Consider the following 24,036-nt stretch of genomic DNA (forward strand, 5'->3'; position numbering starts at 1 on the left):
GATGACGTCGTTCCCAGCATTGTTATCTCAAATTTATCGCCATCAATCTCGGCACAGGCAGCGTAGTCACAGCTAATCAGCTTGTGCGTACAGCTGTGACAGTATTTTAAAAGGCAGTCACACGGGTCTCCATCTGCCAGAAATGCAGTTGTCTCTTCTGCTGAATAAACCCAAACAGGTAAACGGGGCTGAAGTGACAGCTCCTTTATCATCAGGCCTCTCTGCTCAGGGATTTTGACTTAAGAAGGAAAGGGTTAACCATTGTCTTAAAGTGGGAGACAGGATGGAGGTTGTGGAAAGGAAGGAGGTCTCTGACAGAATGGAGGCCACCAGACCTTTGGGACGCAGGTGGGTGCCTCAGAAAGCAATGCCTGGGCTCCCGAAGCAGAACGGTCTGGAGACGGATCCCAGCTCCACTCCTGACTCAGCTGTGTGTCCAAGGGTGAGTAATTTAACCCAGGGGAGGGGGGCGGGTGGCAGCCTTCTCTGAACTTCCCTGGCTGCCCAGGAGATAGTAGGCTCTCTGTGTGTATACAGCGAACGGACAACGGGGTGCACTGAAAGGGCATATAGTAGGTGTGCAATAAATGCAAAGTGTCCTGCTCCTTCCGCCTGCCACCATCTGGTATGAGCGGCCCCCACCCGGCACTCCTCCTTCATTTCCCTGCAACTCCCTGCAGCCACGCCACCGCCAGCCCCTGTTCTGTGATTGAATGACTCATGTTGACCAACTCATAATTCCGGTGGAGGGGGCACCGCGCGGTTAAGAGACGCTGCAGTGAAAATGAGCACTGCCGATGTCCCACCCTACCCCTGAAATAAACCCCGACTCACAGCCAGCCTGTTCGAGCGGCGGCAGAGAAACCCCGCGTCTGCACGGGGGTACATCCGGTAGGCACGCAGCAAGCCAAGCCCCGCAGGTGCGCGCAGGGGTGCATCCCAGGGACACAGACAAAAGGCTAACCCCACATGTCTGCAAAATGGTGCATCTCCTGTGTGGACAACCCTGCCCGCACGCTGCAAGGTAAAGCCCACGCGCCTCCTACCAAGTTACGGGCAGCTGTGGGTAGAGGCTCGCTTGAAGTTGCCGGGAAAGGTGGGAATGAGATCAGCCCATACCAAAAAAAAAAAAAAAAGAGAAAGCAATGTCTCTTTCCAAACCGTGAAGAGGCCCATTCCCTCTCTGCTTCTTAGCAGTTCCTATTTACCAACCCCCTCGCCACTCTGCGCAACAGTTCATTATTGTCGTCCTGATGAATACGGGGACAAGTTAACCTCTGAATGAGTCCCTGGCAGCAGGAATAATAAATAGGGCCTCTCAGCGGCCTCAGGGGGAGGATTGGAGGGGCTGGGCTGGGGCTCCTGGGCCCTGTGCAAAGCCTCAAGCCTCCCAGGGTCAGCGGCCACAGCTCCATTTGGCAACCCCAGAAAGCGCCTTTCAGGGCCCTGAGCTGGGGCCATTTCCACATTTACTGCTTCACCGAGTCCCCATCTGACGGGGATGAATAGGCATTTAGCGAATTTACTTAGCGATGCTTCCACACGAAATCGTCTCAAAAGATGACATCTTGGGGTGGGGGGGGTAGGGTGCCCAGGGAGGGGGCTACGGATTCCAGGCCCGGAGCTGGGGGGAAGGCCGCCTTTCAAAGCAAAGTGCTGTGTGCCTGGCTTGGCTGGACTGGCGGGGTGATGCGTCCCCCTCTCCCTGGGGGCCCCCCAGCCCCCTCACTCTCCCTCTCCCTCAGAGCAGAAAGCCTGATTGGCATGCTAAAACCCGTCTCTCCCGCCCTTCTTCAAGGGGACTTGCAATTCAGCTGGGGCCCATGTTTTCCTATTGTTGCTTTCCATGGCCTGTCTATAATTGCCTACATAATATTTAGTTCCCCTTGGATAATTAACAGTTTGCGATCTGCTGACATTTTACCCAGTTCCAGGCTCTGTCTCTCTCCTTCTCTCCCCACCATGTCCATTTCTCACTCATCCTTTCTGGTGGAGTCATTTGCCAAGTGGCTCCCACAGCTCGTCACCTGTGCCTGCCTCTACCAATTTCCTTCCACCTTTCGTGGAAATCATTAGAAGACACGTGTCTTCGTTCATGCCCCTTCCTCAGATTGAGGATGGTGACTCTGGGCCCATCACTGGCAGCCTTCAGAGCCACTGGGATGTCTTTGAGGAAATATGTAAATAGTAAATGTTAAAATAAATGATTAATTAAAAATCTCTGTTGGACTCAAACAACAAAAGACCCGATAAAAACAGCTCTGGAATCCTGACCATTTATGAAATGCCCACCGTGCCTGAGACCCTGGGGCAGACTTTTGCCACATTTCATTGCATCTGAATATTCACAAAGACTATGAGATGCGGGTTTCATTCCCATTTTACAGATGGGCAACTGAGGCTCAGAGAAGCCACTGCTTAATGAAGTACAGAACCAGGATCAGAACCTGGTTCCAAATGTCGAAGCCCATCATGCCCTTTGCTACTAGACCACTTCCACAACTGAATGAGGAAATGAGCAAATGAGTGAGGGAACGAATGAATGAAGGAGTGCCATCCCAGGAGGAAGAGCTCCGATGCCTCCCCATTCAGAGCCTGATCTTTGGACGAGCAGCAACAGCCCACTGCTATTAGAAATGCAGCATCTCAGGCTCCACCCAAGACCCACGGAGTCAAAACTGGCTTTCTAACGAGATTCCCAGGGGATGCGCGTGCCCTTTAAGAAGTTTAAGAAGCTCTGCTTTTAGTGAGGCATGAATATGGTAGTTAATTCTCTTCCTCTTTCCTTCTTCATCTTCTCCCCAAGGCCTGTTCCTGAAAGCCCGGACTTGCAGCAAGTTACTTTCATCTCGGTAAACCTCAGGTGTTGGGATTATTCAATAAAGTCACGCACGTAAGACCTGGGCACTATCACTGGGCATACGGTAAGCCCTTGATAAATGTCAGCTGTTATTTCATGGTATTATTACCATCTTGCATATCAGAAGCTGAAGACATTTTGAGCTGGAGACAGGAGTATAATGACCCAACCAGATTTGAACTTGGAAAGCTTTCTGTGTGTAAGACCCAGGGGATGTCCCTGCAGAGCGTGGTTGAGGAAATGTGCCCTGGAAGGGACTTGTCCACAGTCTCCCAGCTGGTGTCAGCGTTAGGGTGGCTCCCAGAGGGCCACCTCAACATTGTGTGTGTCTAAGATGCGCCCTGGCTCTGGGCGTGAGGACACACAGGACAAGGTGGCACAGCTCAGCTCCCAGGTCCCCCAGTGCCCAGGAGCCCCGTCACAGCTGATCCTGACACGTGGGGCAGCCGAGGAGGGGACGGGGCCAGCCCAGCCTCCACTTGGAGAAAGCACGTGCAGAACCAAGTGAAGTGCTCTACCCCCCAGGCTGTGGTCCAGAACCCGCTTGTCGATACAGGATGCTGGGAAGAATCTGGCAGAGGGGCTCATGACTACTTTGTGAAGCATGAGTTTTTGTGAAGGTCAGGATTCAGGACTTCCGACCCCCGATGCTGCCAGGTATGTGCAAACCCCAGAGGGCTTCGATCGAGCCCTTGTGGATGCAGACTGTGGCGCCGGGCAAGCTGGGGATAGTGAGGGTGGAGGCACCTTCCATCTGAGCTCAGGATATACCAAATTTCCCCGGCCTCTTCCCCCTAGCGTCTCATCCGCACACTTGTTTCACAGGGATGTTCAGTTTAAATAGTACTCTAGCCCTACCCTGTGCAACAATATTTGTAGCATCTGATGTACTTTTTTTCAATCTGAAATTGTGATAAAACACACAGAACATAAAATCTGCCATCCCAACCATTTTTAAGTGTACGATTCAGGCGTATGAAGTACATTCATGCTGTTCTGCAAGCATCACCCTCATCTATCTCTGGAACACTTTTTATCTCGTGAAACTGAATCTCTGAAACCTGGAAACAAGAGCTCCCCGTGTCCCCACTGCTCCCAGCCCCTGCGAACCAGCATTCTCCATCCCCTCTCTGTGAACAATTTCACAGAGGAGTCAAACTCTGGGAACATCACGCAAGTGGGACCACACAGTATTTGTCTTTTTGTGATGTTCTCGAGATATAATCCATGTCACAGCAAGTGTCAGAATTTCCCTTTTTGAGGCTGAGTCATTCTGATACACCATTTATGATTTTTTTTTTCCTGTGACACGTGAGAAGCAATAATGACTCTGTGTCTGTGTACCTCCTAAAAGTACACCAGGGGCGTATGGAGAGTGGTCAACTGTCCTGGTTGGGTGTCCAGGACACAGATGGGTTAGTTTTAAAATCAGATGGTCCTAGAAAAACCAACATGAGCTGGTGGCATCTGGGTCTGTTGAGAGCACAAGGGGAGCAGGAGAGGGAATAGCAGACTCCCTGCTGAGCAGTGAGCCCTGCGGGGCTCGATACCAGGACCCTGGGATCATGACCTGAGCTGAAGGAAGATGCTTAACCCACTGAGCCACCCAGGTGCCCCATAGTCCATCCTTTTATGAGAAGCCCAAGAGTACAGAAAACAATGATGGGGGGGTGGGGAAGGCCAAATATAACCCTTTCCTATGTTTCTAAAATTGGCGTTCCCCAGCTTCGTCCACAGCAAGACAGAAAAGAGCAAGAACAACAGTAACAACAGCATCTAACACTGTTAGGGCCGACGATAGGGGCGCCTCTCCTCAGCTCTCTGCAACTGTTAACCCACTCAGTCCTCGTGACGCCCCGACAAAGCAGATGCTGTAACACTCGCGTTCATTTTTATTACGTAAACGGGAACGTGTACGTCCATGGCTTTTTCATGCACTGATCTATCCTGCTCATTTGTCTCAGCACATACAAGCAGACTTCATCCTTCTTTTTAAAAAATTTTTTTAATTTTAATTTTTTATTATGTTAGTCACCATACAGTACATCCCTGGTTTCTGATGTAAAGTTCCATGATTCATTAGTTGTGTATAACACCCAGTGCACCATGCAATACGTGCCCTCCTTACTACCCATCACCGGCCTATCCCATTCCCCCACCCCCCTCCCCTCTGAAGCCCTCAGTTTGTTTCTCAGAGTCCATAGTCTCATGCTTCATTCCCCATCCTTCTGCACAGAATCCAGTGGAATGGACTTAGCCAATCCCCTAGTGATGGACATTTAGCGTGTTTGCTTCCCCCTCCTCCCCTTACAGATACTGCGCCTATGAGCATCCTTGCACATTTATCTTTCCATATTTGGGTAGCATAGATTTCTGTAGGATTAAAATTCCCAGATGTGCAAGTGTTTATGCAAAGGGCACTCTTCAGTCTCTTTTCGCTTTTAGAAACACACTGCACAGACTGAGGCTACCCCAGAGCTGAGGGCAGGGCTCACACCCCTGCAAAGGCTGGCTCCCAAGGGTGCGGGGAGGGAGAAGGAAATTGCAAATTGATGGAAGGGGGGCTGTCCTGGGGAAGCTGGTGGGCTTCTTGGGCAGGCTGGCCAGGCCTGGCAGGGCCCTTCTAGCTTCCCTACAGTAGCAACAACCAGTGGGACGCAAATGAACCTCTGTCAAGCAGCAACGGGTGTGTGTGTGTTTTGTGGGAGAGATTGTCTAGAACTATCCAGTGCCCGGGGCAGCTGCTGCAGCTGGTGCCCATCTGTCTGTTAACAGCACAGGGATCTTCAACACGGGCACCTTGGACTATACTTTTTAGGGCCTGGCTATAGTTGTGAGATGAGCAGACATTGGGTCTCATTCTGTTCTGTTCCTCCAGGATCTGATACATGGGAGATATTCAACAAATACTCACTGGTGTGCTTAACAAATACCCAAGCGGAGCACTGGCCTGTAGGGCACGTGGGTGCAGCGCCCGGCGGGAGGGGCTCCAACATTCCCTTGTCTATCCGTGCCTTTGCCCCCCTCCTTTCCTCTACCAGAAATGCTCTTCCCTGTATCTTTGAACTGGGGGAGCAGTGGGGCCATGAAGCCCAGGGCAGGAGAAAACACTTAGTAACAATTGCGGGAACCTTGCCTGTGTTGCCTACAAAGGGTTAAGTGCCCCTCCCCCTTTCATCGGCTAATCACCCCACCAAGCAGGAACTAGGTGACACATAAATAAAGTAGGACACAAAGAGATTTAAGGGCCTGGCCAGTGTCTTGTGGGGTAGGTGGAATGCTGACTTGGACCTGGGCACTCCAGGTCAACAGCCGGGGCTCTGCAATCCTGCTTTCCTTGTGGCGGATCAGCTCTAGGACTCTGCTCCGTTTCTTTAGAACGAAAGCCAGAAACAAGCGCCGGAAATGACAGCCACTTTCTAAGGCCTCCTACTTCCTTTTGAGGGGACCGTCATGCTTGAACACGGGCTGCACATCAGGAGTGACAGCGACAAAGCCTCCTGTCCTGGGTCTGGGACCTTTCTGCTCTGCTTGTCTAAAATCTGAGCCCTTAGCTGCTAGATTTCCTCTCGCCCCACTCCAGCTCACAAATGGATTTGGACCCATTTTTCCACATGGCTTCTTTCCGTGTGTGTGTGTGTGTGTGTGTGTGTGTGTGTGTGTGTGTGTGTGTGTGTGTTGGGGGGCAGGGGGACCCTGCCATCGCTCTGCCGGCCACCCTCCAAGCAGGTTATGCTTGGACCTTATGAAAGTCTTCTTGTCTGCTAGCAAATCTCTAAGGAAGGCCAGAATTCTAGAACAGGAAGAAGAAAGGTCAAGTTCAGGGTTCTCTGAAGAAGAGTCAAGAAAAAAAAAAAAGCTTTGGAGACAAGAGAAGTGTAAGACAACACTTACAGCAAGACCTAGTTTTGTTAAGATACAGGAGAAAGTGTATGGAAAAAGCCAGATAGTGCAGCTCTTCCTGGACCCCATGGTCAAAACTATAGCCACAGCTGAGCACCCAAGGAGAAGTGAACTGGATAAAATGCTGCCCCAGCTTTCACATTCCACTCTAATCCATCTTCTGGAAAGCAGTCGTAGGATCTTTCTAGAACGTAAGTCTGATCAGGCCTCCTCTCTATTTAATATCCTTCAATGGTTCTTCATCACCGTAGGACAATGTCCGCACTCCTGAGCAAGGGTGTACAAAGTGATTTGCGAGCTGGCCTGCCCACTGAGTCTTTGGGGTTATGTGAAGTTTTCTAAATGTTCTATGCTTCCTCATAACTGTGACTTGGAAAACTCTAAAACTTTGCTTTCCTGGAAACATGGTTTCTTACCTCTCTGATAGGTCAGGTGCCAGATACCTGGAACAGCACTGGATAAGGCGGTTATGGTGCCAGTCCTCCAGGGGCACACAAGACAGCGGGGAAGGCGGACAAATAGGTAGATTCTTGTGATATGGGGTCACGTGCCAGGTGAGATAAAGCGCAGAGCCTGCTGGAGACACTGGGGAACAGCTCTTCCCCTCCACACAGGCAGGCAGGCAAACTAGAGAACCACCTGGCTAATAAAACTCGATCACTTTTGATTGCATTTATCTTTTTGTTACTGGCGAAAACGATGCAGAATTAAAACACGCTCATGGCATTTGTGGGAACTGGCAAACCATTTCTCAAAGCCTCAACACTTTCGCAGAGCACTTGTAAGACACACATTTTTCATTTTAAACATACATAAGCCATTCTAAGAGGCAGTTTATCTGACGTTCCATCAGTGGGAACTCTTAACACGTCAGCCCTTCCTGCAGACGGCTGTAATGGAAAGGTAACTGACAAGAATCAGCACCCAGAGGCCATGCCTGATCCTGGGACCCTGCTGCAATCATGAATGGAGAGATGCATTGCCATTCAGCCCTGTGTGTGTGAGCGCGCACATGTGTGCAGTCTATCTGATTGTATTTTAATTTTCTGAAATCTGGTCGTCCTCAGATGCCACGAGACATCTCAAATGAGCAGAACATTTGGTTAACCAAATTCCACATCCCCTTACAATGACTGATTACAGTTAGTTATCTGATTTGCTTTTTGGGGGGGACAAGAGGATGCCTGCTCTGGATGACAGAGAAAGACTAAAAAAAGTAGAGGTAATTTAAGCGAGAGAGCCACATCTTTGCTGCACTGAGAGCTGCATTCAGAGATTTCTCCCTTATCTTTGCTACTTTGTCTCTATTTGATGTTGAGCAAGTTCCTGGAGCTGGGTGATCCTTCATTTTCTAACCTGCAAAATGGGGATAAAAATGGCATCTGAGCTGGCCGTGTGTTGTGGGAATGACACCCACAGGGCCTGGCCCATGGCTGGTGCTCAGTATACGGAAGGACCCCGCAGGACGTACCCACGCCCTCTGCTTAGAAATGCCATAGGAAAGGCAGGCCCACCACCCGCACACCCCCATCCTTTCATCCTACACGCCTGTGTGCCTAGCACCACTCTAAGTGGTTCAAGTCCCTTGTCCGTAAGCTACCCCAGGACAGGAACCTTGTCTGACTCATCTCTATTTCCCCGGTGTTCGACACAGGCCTGAAACATAGTGCTAACAGCTAGTGCCTCGTTCTCTTTCTGAATCTCCTTGCTCATTCCTGAGTGGCTCATTGAAACCACTCAGCCCACATGTGCTGCGTTCCAGGAGGGCCTTTGATGGGGACTCCCCTTCCTACATCTTTGCCTGTTCAGCTCCTGCTTGCCTTTGCAAGAACTGGCCCAGTGTCAGTTCAACTGAACAAGTGGGAGTATAAATGAGCACTAAACTGAACTGAACCGTGGATAAGCTCAACTTTCCCTCTGTGTGTAGGGCTGAGAACAGCTTCCCTCCCCCATTCCACTTTCCCCTCGGGTTTGTGCAGATGAAGGCTTTGACCTATAGTAGTAATTTATCTATTCCAGTTTCACCAGATGGGTGTCCCTAATGCACCAACAATAAACACAACGGTATGTGGAGTGCTTAAAATAATGAGACTCGAGACCACAGAGTTGTAGGTTAAAGTCCTGGTTCTACCACTTACTAGCTGTATGGCCTCGGACAGGTGATTTCTGCCATTTGAAGCTCAGTTTCCTCCTCTTTAAAATAGGATGATAATGCCTACTTCATTGGGTTGCTGCGAGGATTACATGAAGTGAGAAGATGTTCACTATTGTTTGCAACTGAAAAATCCAGGCTGCCACGGACGGACGCTGGTGCTAGCAGTGGGATGATGAATGGTGGGCAGAGAAAAGCAACAGACACAGACTGGGTAACCTAGCCCACAGAATGCTACAATGTTAGCTACTGTTCCCACCGCTGCTCTAATTATTTTTACTTCTCCAGGAGGTGGTTCTATATTCTGCTGGGGGTAGGATGTTACAAAGATCTCCATCCCCTAGAACTTGAGGTCAGGTTGGTTCCGATTTCCTCCCCAGGGCAGGACTGAGCTCAAAGGACAGCTGACTGTCGCCTATCACCGTGGGCAGCCTGCCAGGTTCACTTGCCTGTCTGTGCTGGAACAAGGTCAAAATGCATTGCAACACAGAAGAGAAGACACACACTCCTCCATGGAAAAATAAACACCACAGCCACCTCTGCAAACCTCAAGGGGACGCAGATTCTTGGCTCAAGAGACTAGAGGATGAGGACATGCTGCATCTAGCATATTCTTTCCCCACAGATTCTAAGCCTGTTTGTTTATTTCAGAGGGTTGCTGAGAAATTATACAAGACATCAGGCTATTTCAAAAGAGGACATAGGCTTCCGAGGTACTAATGTGGCAGTTCTTAGACACAGAAAACTTGTGACATGTCCTAAAAGAGACTTCATCCTATAGATGAGCAGCTCTTAAACTATGCCTGGGGCAGCCCTATGTTCCGCTGGGGCAGTAGGGCCTTAGGACGGCTCACTTGCGATTTCCCCAGAGAGATGGCACTGTCATCTACTTTCCACACTGGGTCAAGTTTGTAAAAGATTAGTAGCTTAACTATAAAAGTTCAAACATGATGAAAGAAGATGACCAATTCAGATTCCAATTTGGCGGGGGCGGGGAGAGCAGAGGATAGCATATGGCCAACGCTCTATAGCAGGACTGGCTGAGCTCTGCCCTCACTTGACTGCCTGCCCTTGGGCAGGAACACTCTCGTGGAACAGCCCTCTTGCCCTCCGAGCAATGGGCTTCATCACGACAGGACACATTCTGCAGAGCTGTCTTGAAGATAAAGAGAATGATGCATGCAGGCTAACCACTTAGCACAGGTGCTCGGTTAGGGTTAGGGCAGGTATTAGCCATGTTTCTGTTGGGGCTCTGAATTATATTTCCTTTCTCCTTCCCTCCCCCTCCCTGCTTTCCTTTCTCTCTCGCTTCCTTCTTCCCTTTTCTTTCTGTACACTTTTGAGCATTTCTAAGTGCTCACAATTGTGTTGGATTCTGACATTAGACACGAATCCAGCTATTTATTTATTTTTATTTTTATTTTTTTTAAAGATTTTTATTTATTTATCTGACAGAGATAGAGAGACAGCCAGCGAGAGAGGGAACACAAGCAGGGGGAGTGGGAGAGGAAGAAGCAGGCTCATAGCAGAGGAGCCTGATGTGGGGCTCGATCCCATAACGCCGGGATCACGCCCTGAGCCGAAGGCAGACGCTTAACCGTTGTGCCACCCAGGTGCCCCTGAATTCAGCTTTTTAAACCACTGCAATCACTTTGAGTTGCATGGACCTGTTTCAACAGGGGTAACTTAAGCCCTGGTTTTATCTGACTATATGTGAGCTCAGGCTTCTGGCTCCTTGGGTAAAGGTAATTTGTTTACAGGTGTTCCTGAAGTATTTGTTCAGAGGTAATACCTTGCTCCTTCTCCCCTCGTGTTCCTATAGTCACTGATAGAGTGTTCCTTAAGAAAAAAAAATTTTAATGTCACCTGGGACTATTCCGAACACCCGATCACATAGGTGCTGGTACGAGTTCACTGATCACTGATAAAATATTTTCCAGTGCTGGTCCTTCGATATTTACATGGTTTGGATTGTAAAAGAGGATTATGCTGTAAATTGTAAAACAGGATACATGCCAGATGGGAGCAGGTCTGTTTTGTTCACATCACTGTATCCTCATTCATTCAGTCAGCAAATATTAATGTTAGACCTACTACATGTCAGGTACTGTTCTAGATGCTAGAGCAGCAGCGGTGATTGAGAACCAAGTCTCTGTGAGAACTGATCCCTGCTGTCTCAAGGCATTCACTGTGTCTTGGATTAGCTTCTCTCCTGTGCATCACGAATGGTACTAGTTACGTAGCATCCTTGTAGGAATCCAGGAAATAGTCATTCTGATTATTTTCTGTGTTCTGAGGTTCTGATGAGGACCCCCAGCTCAGAAAGGCTTGGCCAGCACAGTATCTGGCACCTAATAGTTGCTTAATACCTAAACAGACAGATGTTGAGTGGAATCCCAAAGACTGTGCCAGGTTCCTGAAATGGAATTCACAAATGCACATAGAATCCCTTTCATGCTAAGGCAGATACCCAGGTAGGTACCCATGTATCACACCCAAGTGAGTGACAGCCAGATGTGCCGTGGTTATGCAGAGACATTGCTCTGCCTCAGGTCACCTGGTTTTGAAGCCTGCTGTGTGATCTTGCACGTTACTTCCTCCCAAGCCTCAGTGGCCACATCTGAGTTGGGCAGAGAATCAATGAGATCATGTGCGTGAAGGCTGAGCCCTGCATCTGGCACATAGGAAGTATTTGACTATCCCAGAGCTCTTGTTACTGATTCCCTCCGAGGGATGGACAAGGATGGCTGGCTTCCCTAGGCACTCCACGCTGCAGCATACCGCCAGCACGTGTTCCCCCGGGGGGAGCCAAGCCCTTGGGATGCTGACACGGCCCGAGAGCTTGAGAACAAAGCCAAGACCAACCTGTCTCTACAGTTGGTTCTCTTGCTGGTCCCCAAAGGGCTGAGATCAGCCAAAAAAGGAAACCCTTTTTACTATGTCTTCCTTTCCTCTGTTAGACAGTTGAACCACATATGTTAAAAAGTCACCATAATACCCAGAATTGAAAACAGGTGTTCAAACAAAAACTTCTATATAAATATTCATAGCAACACTATTCACAAAAGGCAAAAGGAGGAAACAATCCAAATGTCCACTGAGGGATGAATGGATAAACCAAATATGGTATATCCATACAATGGAATATTATTCCGCCATAAAACAGAGTGAGATACGGACACCTGCCAGCGTGTGGACGGACTTTGCGAACATTATGCTAAATGAGACAAGCCGGGCACAAAAGATCACATATTACGTGATTCCACTCATATGAAATATCTGGGATAGGTCGGTCCATGGACATTGGTGATTCCCAGGGCCTAGGGACAGGGCAGGGAATAAAGAGCAACTTTGGCTGTAGAGTTTCCTTTGGGGGTGACTAAAATGTCTGGCGCTGGAGTGATGGTGGGTTCCACAACACTGCGAATGCACGGAATATCTGTCACTCATGGTGATTTCTATCAGTTGAACCCCATATCTCAAACGGAAAAAGGGGTCATCATAACATAGCTACAATACCAACCATGCTTGGTATATCGTAAACATTTCATACACACTATGCATTTATCCTTCCAACTTCTCTAGAATGGGGAGCGTGAGCTCCATTTTACTATGGACAGACTGAGCTTCCCCAAGCTCGGCTAGCTTATCCAGGAACACTGCTGCTGCCGCTAACTACTGACGACAGACATCACAGGCTCCAGGAACGTGATGCGTATGCACTCGCATTCTGCCTTCCCAACAACCTCACGTGGTTGTTACTATTGTTCTCACCTATTTTGCAGATGAGGAAGGATCGAGAAGTTACATGATCTGTGCAGGCTGAGACAGAGGCAGGGCCTTGCACGGGCCACCTGACCTCAGAGCCCCAGGGCTGTGGCACAGAGGCTTAGCGTGGAAATCGAGGGAAGGTGGAGAGCACAGTCTACCTCCGGCCCTGTTCATGGAAGACGGGGACAGCTTAGTTACCGGCCACATGCCATCAAGAGATCATCTGGGGAGGTGCCTGGGTGGCTCAGTTGGTTAACTGCTTGAAGGTCATCCCAGGGTCCCAGGATTGGGTCCCCAATCAGGCTCCTTGCTCGGTGGGGAGTCTGCCTCTCTCTGCTTCTGCCCCTCCCTCTGCTTGTGCACATGCTCTCTCAAATAAATTAATAAAATCTTAAAAAAAAAAAAGAGATCACTTGGGATTCAGACCCTCCCCCAGGCTATGGAGAAGCCAGCAGGCAGCTGGACAAGTGTGACGTGTCAGCGTGTCTTGGCCTCCTGGGCTCCCACATGGGGACCCCCTCTGTGTCCATGCTGGCATCTCCAGTTAAGTGGAGAAGCAGCGGAGCCAACATGAGGATTTATGAGAACCCACCACGGCTCATTGTTCTTCTGAAATTGACTCTCTCGTGCTTTGGAATGTTTTCCATTTTTATGGTGGGGAAATCTGAAAATGCCTCTAGCTGAGAGAAATAAGTAAAGACAAACCTTGCCACTGGTCCTCAATTGAGGAACAAGCTCAGAGACGCTTTGAATAATTGCGGAAGTGGAGGACGTGGGACATGCGATCAGTGAGCATTCCGCCACACAGGAATAAATGACTGTGAGCACGGCGGCCCGGGGGCATTGCAGGGGACGGCCACTGACCATTCGTTTGCTCCTTTGGTCCTCCCGGTAGGGAGGGCTTGCTGAGCCCCTGCTATGTGTCAGGCACTGTGCCAGGCACTAGAGACCAGCCTCAGCAAAAGAGCTGTCACTTCTGCACTTGTGCAACTGGCAACCTGGTCAACTGGCCAGGGTAGGTCAGCCTGTTGTCCTGATTTATTGAGCACTAGCTCTGTGTCCGGCAAGGCTCTTCAAATTCCACAGCTTAATCCACACCTCGAAGGCTGCGGTAGGTAAGTGTGATGCTGTCCGTGTTCCAGATGAGAAGGCTGAGGTATGCAAAGGATGAGCCACTTGCTCAAGGTTTTGGGTCCAGTACATGGGACAGCTGGATTTGAACCCTGCTGAGTCCCCAAGTGCACACTTCTGATCCCTCTGCTACACTGCCCGATGGCCTGAGCCCCCAAACTCCTACCAGAGATGGAAAGGGGGTTTCTGGGTCCAGCGCCCCAGGAATCCCAGGGCACAGAGACTGAGAACACTGTGTGCTGCAGAGAGGCCGAAGAGAGAGAAAAATAGCAATGAGACCACAGGGGGGACTAGCCTGCTGGAAAAGTAATTACCTTAGCTAAAATGCACATATCTGTTCACGGAAAATATTAGCTATCATATTCCTCCCCTCCAGCGGCCTGGTAGAGTTCTTTACTTCTTTTCCTTCCTTTTCTCCCCACCGCTGAGAAACTAACTAGGACCTAATGCAATCTCATCAGGACACTTTCCAACATAGAACTTTCCCAAGATAACCTGTTGCTTTTAGGCAAAACTTGGGCTCTCAGGGTCCCAAGTCGTCTGGGCCCACCTAACTCTTCCAGCCTTGTTCTGTGTGTTTATCCCCTTTTCCACACCCTGTCTACATAAGCCTCTCTTCGTGTGATGCATGGTCCATGTTCCCTCACGCCTCAGGGCCTTTGCACATACAGCCCCCTCCGCCCAGAACACTTATGCCCCGTTGTCCATCCGGTTAATTCCTTCTCCCCGCTCCACTCACAGCTCCAGGGAAGCTTTCTCTGACTCCCTAGAAGGCAAATGGTTGTACGCATGGTGGTCTCCTGTATCTATGCAGGTAAACTTCCTTCCTAACAGTGTCATAAAGATGCGACGATTTAATGGTCAAATCTGTGATGGCAGCGATGTTAACTACCTATTGGTAGCTGTAACGCCAGCTCTTTCCAAATGTCTGGCACACTGTATATTTCCACAAGCGTGTACTGACTGACTGACTGTATGAATGAATGAGTCAATTGATCGTGAGGTCCTGAAGCTGATATTTCATGAGAAGGCATTTCGTGGTCATCGTCTTGGTTAAAAATCTCTCTCTTCCTCAATCAACATCACAACCCATGGCAGACTCATGAGACCCATTACAGAACGGGGGCTCAAACACCTCTAGGTGGGGCACCGGACCCACAAGATCAACCGGATTTACAGAAGGCACCACAAGTCCACGTGCCTAGTCGCTCTGGGAAATCTCTGAGAATTAGCTGGCACTGGGGCATTCGTCAGCAACTTGCCAAGGAAAGATAAGCGAGTCTTGCGCTTTCTGGGGGAGCAGGAAGCGGGGTAAGCACCGAAATCGATGAGTCTTGGGATTCAACGTCATTTACCGTTTTGATTCAGACTGAGGAAGGCGGCGCAGGGTGAACTATGTGCTAGCGGGCACAAGGTATTTCTGATGGGTTTATGCCAAGAAGGCTGGACGGTAAGAAGGTACAGTCTTCTCTGGCTGACAAATAGCATGGGGGGGGGCTGGAAAAGCCTGTAGTCATCGAGGACCCCTGTGTCCTGTCCCCTCCCGGCTGGCCTGGTCAGGGGATGCTCAGGAGTGAGCTCTATCTCGTACTTTGCTTTCCAGCTCAAGTTTAAGACTGGTAAGCCACGCAGGTGCAAAAATAAAGCAAAAGGGGACTGTTTTATGTCAAGTTCAGCCACCCAGGGCTGGGTGGGAGTCCAGGCAAGGGTCTGGAAGAAGTTCCCAGAAGCCCTTTGCAATCTCTACCACTCTCCCTCCACCCAGGTCATGAAGTCTGAATCATGGAATGGATCGCAAGCTGGCGCCTGGGTTGGCAGAATCCAGAAAGGCCCTGCGTGGGAAGATGGGTGGTGGGCGGGGAAGTGAGTTTGCAAAGGCTGAAACGTGTGTTCTAGGCTGGGCCATTATCTGAAATGTGGGCGATGCGGTGGAATGGCGTAGAGCATGGGTCTGTGAACTACGGTCTGCCACCTGCTTTTGTCTGTGAAATTTCATGGGAATGTAGTCGTTCCTATTTGTGTATGTGTGGTCTGTGACTGCCGTGTCGCTCTAGTGGAAGAACTGTGTCATCATGACAGAGACCGTTTGGTCTGCAAAACTGAAATATTCACTATCTGGCTCTTTATAAAAATGTTTATTGACCCCGGCCATTACGTGTCTCTCTGTGGTCATTCATATATCTTCCTCACAACTGTCAGCCATGCCCTCCTTGTAAACTGCCTTCCTGGTCCGCCCTCCTCTTTCCACGCTGTGTTTTCCCTGGGACACATTTCTACCTGAACTATTATCCACCAGCTTATCTACTGTCTCGCCCCCTCACTGGCATGGGGGTGCCTCAACAGTAATGGGCTTTATTCACTGCTGTATCCCAGCACCCAGAAAACTACCCAGCATACAGTAGGCACTCAATAAATATTTGTGGAATGACTGAAGAGCCACTTACCTGTGTATATTTGCTTTAACATTTTCTTATTTGGATCAAGTATGTGTATATATATATTTTTTCCTTTTTTTTTTTTTTAAATTAAGTAGGCTCCACGCCCAGCGCAGGGCCCAACAGGGGGCTTGAACTCAACTGTGAGATCAAGACCTGAACTGAGATCAAGAGTCAGACACTCAACTGACTGAGCCACGCAGTGCCCCTAGAGCAAATATATATATATATATATATATATACACACATACACACAGACATGTATTTTTTAAAGATTTGGGAGACAGCGTGCGCACACAAGAGTAGGGGGAGGGGCAGAGGGAATGGATCTTCAGGCAGATTCCCTGCTGAGTGGGGAGCCCAATGCGGGACTCAATCCCACAACGCACGAGATCATGACCTGAGACAAAACCAAGAGCCGGATGCTCAACCAACCGCACCCCCCAGGTGTCCCTAGATCAATGATATTTTTAAAATTTCAGCTTCAGAAATCTAGGGGGGATTATGTCTTCCTAAATATTAACACTGTCAGAAATGTCTGCGTACCACTTTAAATCATCTTGGCCACCCCCAGGGGTCTGTGGATCAGACGTGGAAAGCCCTGGCTTGTGGCTGAGGACATGGGGAGGTTTAAGCCTGAGCTCCGTCATGCAGTAACTGTACAATGTTGGACAACCCCCGTTCCTTCTCTCTCTAATGGGGATGTGGAAGGTCCCACCTCACCTGGCGGCCAAGAGGTTCAATGAGATCAGGGAAGTGCTTGGCCCAGTTCCCTGTACACACTCAGTGCAGAGTGTACAGAGGCGGGGACACCTGGCTGGGTGTGTCCCACAGGTCAGTTCCTGACCATGATGGGGCTCTCACTTCTCCCACCTGCAACCATCGCTCCTGGTGAATGGAGCCCTGCTTGGACGCCGCCCCACCACATCCCAGCAAAGCAATTTGGATTAATGGGACTATTTAGCTGTAGGTATCCAGAGAGTGCATGGTTTAAAGTAACTTGTTAGAAACTTCCCCAGGGCGGCCAACTTTTAAACAAAGATTGACTCTGTAATCAAAAACTGCGTGGCCTTAAACCAGCGTCCCAAAGAGCACAATTACAATGAGAAAGGGGTGGCAATGTTTGTGCCCCTGGCTGGCTTCGCCCAGTAATGCTGACTGATGAACACAAACTGCACCGGGGAGAACCCTTCTCTGGGGGAGCAAAGGACGCGGGAGACAGGCCGCGGCTCTTGGGGGCACGATTTCCATTCCTTCTCCACAAGTGAACACAACACTGATGCGGCATTCCACTTGGGCCCTCACCCTGCGAAAACTGGCTGGCACCACCGATTGAACCCCCTTTCCCCATCCTCCACTTCCTGATGAGGTGGTGTTATGGGCAACGGACCAAGGTCAGAACCGGGGCTCCCGGTGCTCCGTCAGGAGCAAAGGAGGCAGGGGACGAGTCTAGGGACCGGGCTCTCCGCCCTGGCTTCTGTTCGTGAAGCTAACCCCAGGCTGTGGACCCACCCAGATGTCCCAGTCACTTTCTGACCCTGCCCAGGGGGCCTTGCAGCAGCCAACAGGTTGGCCAGAGGTAGACTACTTGAGGCTGGGGAGAGGGTTGGGGTGTGAGGATGGTGAGGAGGTTTAGGGGTGAAACTATGAAGGAACGTTCCAGCTTGAAACTTGAGGGCGATTTTGCAGCCGCACTGATTCGAGAGTAAGCAGACTGGAGAAGAACAGGGGTATTTCAGCCCACTGAGGTCACCCAGGCTGATAAACACTAAGGGTCTTTTGAAGCAGCCTTGCAGGAGGGAAGGCAGATGGAGGCCGGGGCGGCTCGAAAGCAGATGCATCGGAACGTGGCTCAGCTCCAGGCCAAAGCCTTTGTGACTCCTGCTACGACCCCCTTGCTCAAAGGCATGTGCGTGCGCCCTCTGGGTCTGCATCTCATAGGATCAGGGCACAGGGAGAGACAACAGAGGAGAGAATAAAGAAAGTGACCACAAAAAAAGGCTAGATTTTTTTTTTTTTTTGGTCTAGAATTAAGAACTGCCCAGGATGTTCAGCTTTCCTAACAATAACAGTAACAGGACCACTTCCTGAGCACCGCTAACGAATGCCCAGCTCTGGATGAGGTCCTGCATTTCGGTATCTCTCATCTTTACAATAGCCATCTGAGGAAATCACTGTGGGGCGGGGGGTTCTGGATGGCTTCCCATATAACAGGCCCCCATCTGCCCATCTCCTTCCTAGGTTCACCCAAAGGGAGAACGAACTGATGGTATGATTGATTCATCAGTGCCAGAAAGCTTGCCTGGCCCGCTTATCAGGGGCTGGGGTTACCATCTGGAGGAAGCCCCCACTTCCATTCCACTACTGTTCCTGTTTCTTCCCTCACACCACAGCTGCACCTGACTCCTTGGGGTCACGGTCACGCACATTTTGCGGTCTGCCTCTTCCATTCACGCAACAGGGTGGATGCAGTAAGCTAAGGTCTCCCTGGCACGCTGGGCCATCTCTCTCTCTCTTCTGCGCCCTCGGCAGGGCTGAGCATCCTCATCCTGACCTTCAGATGGCAGCAGGGAAAAACACCAGGCCCCACAGAGGCGCCGGGCCTGAGCCGCTGTGCTCGAACCTGGCTGCTTATCAGAGAGTTTGCAGAGCTGGGCAGAAGGCTGGGCTTGGATTCCCTCTTGGCTACTGTTCCTCACGTGGCTCCGTGACAAGTAACATGAACATCTCCCTCTTATAGGTGAGAAAACCGAGACGTGGGAAGGTTGGAATCACCTGTCCCAAGATGACAGAGCTAGTCGGGGATGGAGACAGGATTCAAATCCAGGTCAGGCTGACGGCACAGCGCCTCTCATGGGCCATGGGCAACGGTGCAGAAAATGCCTGCGTCGGTTAGGTCTTACTGTGGAACAACTGTGTGTATTTGGAGGGACAGCAGCCGTTCTTTCTGAATTATGCTTACTTGAGGCTAACATTTAAATGAGTGAGAATTCCCCAGGCCCCGCAGTCCAGCAGTTTGGGAAGAGGCTAAAGACCGAGATCAGGAGGGAAGAGGATTATGATGGAATTTGAAAGCCTGGGCTGTCCCAGCTAATGCAGGACAGCTATCCTCGGTGCCTGCCTGGAGCCAACAGGACTGGTAGAGCCCCTATCTTCTATGAGCCAGAGAGGGAGAGAGCCCATCTGCACCTGGGACTGCGCGAGCCATGGCGGTCACATGGTGGGATCCGTGCTCTTGAGCAGAAAGCATGCTGCACTTGGGAGTCACTGAGCCTGCGTTCAAATCCCGGCTTGGCCGCTGCCAATCTGTGTAACCTTGGGCCGGTCACTCTAACCTGCTGAGTGTCGTGCCCTTCTCTGCAACCCCCACCCCCTGCCCCATACAGCGGGACTGAAGCAGACAGTGATGGGGTTCTCAGCAGCTGTTGCACGCAGATGACCCTGGATTCAGGCTCTGGTGTGCACTGCTACTCTCTTGGGTCCTGGACATTTCTGCCTCCCGGACTCTCCTCCAGATGGAGAGGACATGGATTTAGACGGGGCAACGAGGAGGAGAGCTTTGTTCCTGTGCTGCCCAGTGGGTGCACTAGGACCTGCTGGTGGAGAACACAGGTCTTTTTTTCCCCTGCGGTGATCAAAGCAGCATGGGTTCAAACCCTGGCTCTGATCCGCTCCGGCTGTGAGACGTGGGACAAATTCTTCAACTTCCCTCGGCCTCAGTTTCTTCATCTGGAAGATGGGATGCGGCCACACCGTCTGCCTTCCGGGGTTGGCACAACTTCGGGTAACGCATTGGCCAGGGATCCCCTGGATGGCAAGTACTCATGAAATGCTAGCTGGCACGATGAGCTACAGGAGTCTGGGAGACCCTGAGGGGATCCCCCAGACATCTACTTAGAGCGTCCACTCCTGACCGCTCTCCATGCTGGGCAATGACTCCGAGTGGCAGCAAGAGGGAGGGAGGGAGGAAATACAGTTATAAAATCCACAAGTTTCTATCTACGTCCCCAATGACTGGATCTTAACCCTGTCCCTTGGGCCTGTCTCATCCAAACCTCAGTGATCATCAGTGAAAAGGGAGTGGAAACATCCCCTGACCTTTGAAGACATGCTGTCCCTCCAGGTTGCCCTGGAGACTCATCTTCCCCTGCAGTTAGATTGGGTGGGGGGGCGGCGAGGAAGGAGCTAACGAAGAATGAGAGACTCTACAGTGCAGATCCCCCACGCTGTGGACCACCCTGGGCTCACGGCCAAATTCCCTGGGTGCACACCAGCCCTGTTCTTGGCCACTAGTGGGCAAGCCACAACAGTGAAGACTTGGCTTTCCTGACAAGCAAACACACTCAAGGCACTGGCCGGGAGGACGGCCGAGGTAGGACACGTCCCATCCCCGAGACACACGGAGCCGCTGCCCAAGAGGAGGAGAAATCTGGGCTTTGGGGAGGGAAGCACTCGGAGGAAAATACACGGCAAAATTCCATGCACGGTCGGACTGGGATCTGGCGAGACCATCAGACATTTGTTTCTGAACTGGTAGCATCCAGTCTCTCTCACTTGGTTAAGGACACGGCGGTTCTCTCTGCGGAAGTACTTCTAGCCTGCGACACGAACGTCTCTAAGGTCTGTGGAGGCAGGGTTTTGGTTGCCTTGGCTTCACTACTGTACCGCGAGCATCTAGGACGGGGCTGCTTGATAACGCTATTTCTTTACATTTAAATTAAAACCAAACCACATTTAAAATTAGGTTCCTCTGCCCACAGGGCACATCTCAAGCTCTTTTTTTTTTTTTTAAGTTTCATTTCAAGACCCTACTAGCCACTTGTGGCTAGTGGCTACTGAAGCAGAGAAACAGTCACAGAACATTCCCATCACCAGACAAAGCTCCGGTGCATGGTGTGGCCTGGCATCTAGAAGGATCTTAGCACGTGGTGACTGAATGAGCGAACACCCAAAGTCCTCTACGGTCTGTGGGCCAAAGAACACAGGACTTAAAATAAAACCGACTCTTTTCCCCAGGACTCTGATTTTTTTTTTCCCCAGTAATGACAGAATGGGAAAACAAACAAAACAGCCGAGCAAACAGACAATGTGGCTGGGATGTATTTAAGCCAAACAGCGGCTTCCTTTGGGTGAAACAGTCACATCATTCTTGCCTCTTCCCTGCCACTTTCCTATCCTTCCAAGAACGTCCTTCCTTATCTGCGACAGTGAAGACAGTGTTCTAAACTGATAGGACCACTCATGGCTTCCTAAAGAGCCTCAGTGCTTTTCCACCAAGTCCCACGAGAACTCCAAGCACTCGGGCCTCACTCCGTTTGTCCGGCGGACGCTCTGGGTCAGTCCTGGCCCCCCAGAGAGACCAACGGGCTGTCCAACCTCAGATATGGCTCAGGAGACCCAGAACAGCTGGCAAGAGGAAAGCCAATGGCGTTTCTGCAAAGGCAGGAGTGTGCTTTGTCAGGCTGAAAAATAACAGGGCTGAGGAAATGATTATTTTGCTACTAGATGCAAACAAAACCGTTAACAGCATAATTACTGGCATGTTTTTCCAGTTTCCTTGTGAACAACAGCCTGAGAAGGTACACCCTTCCTGACTCACATAGGATCTGGGCAGAGCTTTCCTTGGATGGTGTCACCCCAGGGTCTGAGGGTCTTAGAGGATGTGAATCTCTGAACATCCGAAGAACAGAAGTAGCTGGATGCTAAGAAAGTGGCCACCAAGAGGGTCGGTCACACCCAAGGCCCTGGGCGTTGGGCCCCCCCAACAGGACTTCCCGCCAAGTACTGAGGCAAACGTATTTTCCAGGATAGCATTTACATTCCTACTTATTACTGTAATTAAGCGACTACGTCTCTGTGTCTCTCCTAGATCAGGGGTTTGCAACTCTTGCTGTGAACTCCAACCACCGGCCAAGCTTGAAAAATACCCAGATTCTTGTTTCCCACAAGGAATTTATATTCATCTGGTCTGGGCGGGGCTGTAATATTTTAAAGAGCCTGCTATTCATACATATATTTTAAGTAGGCTTCAGGCCCAGCATGGAGCTCAACACCGGGCTTGAACTCACGACCTTGACATCAAGACCTGAGGTGAGATCAAGAGTCAGATGCTTAACCAACTGAACCACCCAGATGCCCCTAAAGATTCTGACTTTTTGAAGATATTTTGAGGAAAACGTCCAAGAACCACACAGACCCCTGACTATCCCCTGTGGAGAACCGACCTGGCTGTGGCAGGACCCTGTCCGTCTTGTTGCCTTCTGTACCCACAGGTAGGTGCTCAGGAAATGACTGCTGAATGAAGGAGACCAGTGCCATCCCAACACGGACGGCGAGAGGACAGTCTGCAAGGACTGCCTTCCCAGGGGGCTCCAGACAGCCCCGCCCTCTCCCACAGGGCAGGTGCATCCTGTGCTCGGCCCAGCAAGGGGTCATGGGAGGCTGTCCTGGGCTGACGGGCAGCCCCCCTCCCCAAAATTCCCATCCACCTGGAACCTCAGAAGATGACCTTATTTGGAAAGAGGGGCTTTGTAGATGCAATTAGTTAAGATGAGGTCATACTGGGTTCAGGTGGGCCCTAAACCCAGTGACTGGTGTGCCCCTAAGAAGGGCATGTGGGAGGGAAAGAGAGAGAGAGAGACAGGAAGGAAGCCCAATGAGGACAGATGCAGAGAATCGCGTGATCCGTCTGCGAGGCAAGCAGCACTACAGGCGGCCGCAACCACCTGAAGCGAGAAGACGCAAGGGAGGACTCTCGCCTGGAGTCTGCAGAAGGAGCACGGCCCTGCCGATGCCCTGATTTCACATTTCCCGCCTCCAGAACCGTAAGGTCATGGAGGTGGCAAGCCACCCTGTCAGTGGGAATTTCTCTCAGCAGCACCAGGGAACTAGGACAGAGCTAATGGTATGGACAGAAGAGACAGGCGGGCAGGGAAAGGAAGAGGCCTGGCAAGTCTCCTTGTGGGCTTCTCCAAACTCCGTTTCCTTTCCTCCGGGACCCCATGGCTCTGCTCTACCTTACTGCCCTTCCCTCTCGTTCCTGCACCATTGCTGGCTCTTCCCTACCCCAGGGACCTTGCATATGCTGTTTCCTTTGCCTGACAACCTCCACTCCGTTTTTTTTGCATAGTGGGCCCTATTTCAGGTCACGAACACACTCTTCAGAGGCATTTCATCTACCGTGACCACTCAAGTAGGACCCCTTCTTACTCTCCATCATGACAGCAGGTCATTACTCAACTTACAGGATCTCCGTTTCTTCCACAGATTATAAACTCTCTCAGTGAACGAGCGAGGCCCTTCCATTGCTCCATCTCCTAACACTAGCACAATGCCTGGAGCTTAGCCTGGGCTCAGCAAGGATGGGATATGTGAACTACACACTTGCTTCAGTGCTTCCAGAAGGGGGTTTTCGTGGCTGCTTTGCCAGATGGGCTTGAAGCTCCAGCCCATTTTCAGGGTCTGGCTCAACCTCTGTCCTCTGTCCTCCTTGGGGACTCTGACGACCCACGAGCAATAAGGGTGTGACTTGGGCTGAGATGGAGGGGATCACAGGTGGGGCTGTCCATGAGAACAATGGCAGACCCAGATGGAGTGGTGAGGCAGAGCATATGGGTTTCCAGCCTCTGGTGAAGAGGTGAGCAGGTGCTGCTGAGCAGAGTGGGAAATGAGATGGGGGACTGATATAGGTTGGGCAGAAGTTCTAGAAAAATCATTGGGAAGTCATGATCCTGTGGGGAGACAATTCCCTGCAGCCAACCTCCTGGTTCTACTGAGAGCTACGC

General features: G+C 50.7%; 1 protein-coding gene across 1 annotated transcript in view; it reads right to left on the reverse strand.

Moving 5' to 3' along the window:
* Positions 1 to 24,036, reverse strand: part of XYLT1 (xylosyltransferase 1) — a 77,304-nt gene that overhangs the window by 45,298 nt on the left and 7,970 nt on the right. The window lies entirely within an intron of this gene.

This window comes from Ailuropoda melanoleuca, chromosome 10, assembly GCF_002007445.2.
Source record: "Ailuropoda melanoleuca isolate Jingjing chromosome 10, ASM200744v2, whole genome shotgun sequence".
NCBI lineage: Eukaryota > Metazoa > Chordata > Mammalia > Carnivora > Ursidae > Ailuropoda > Ailuropoda melanoleuca.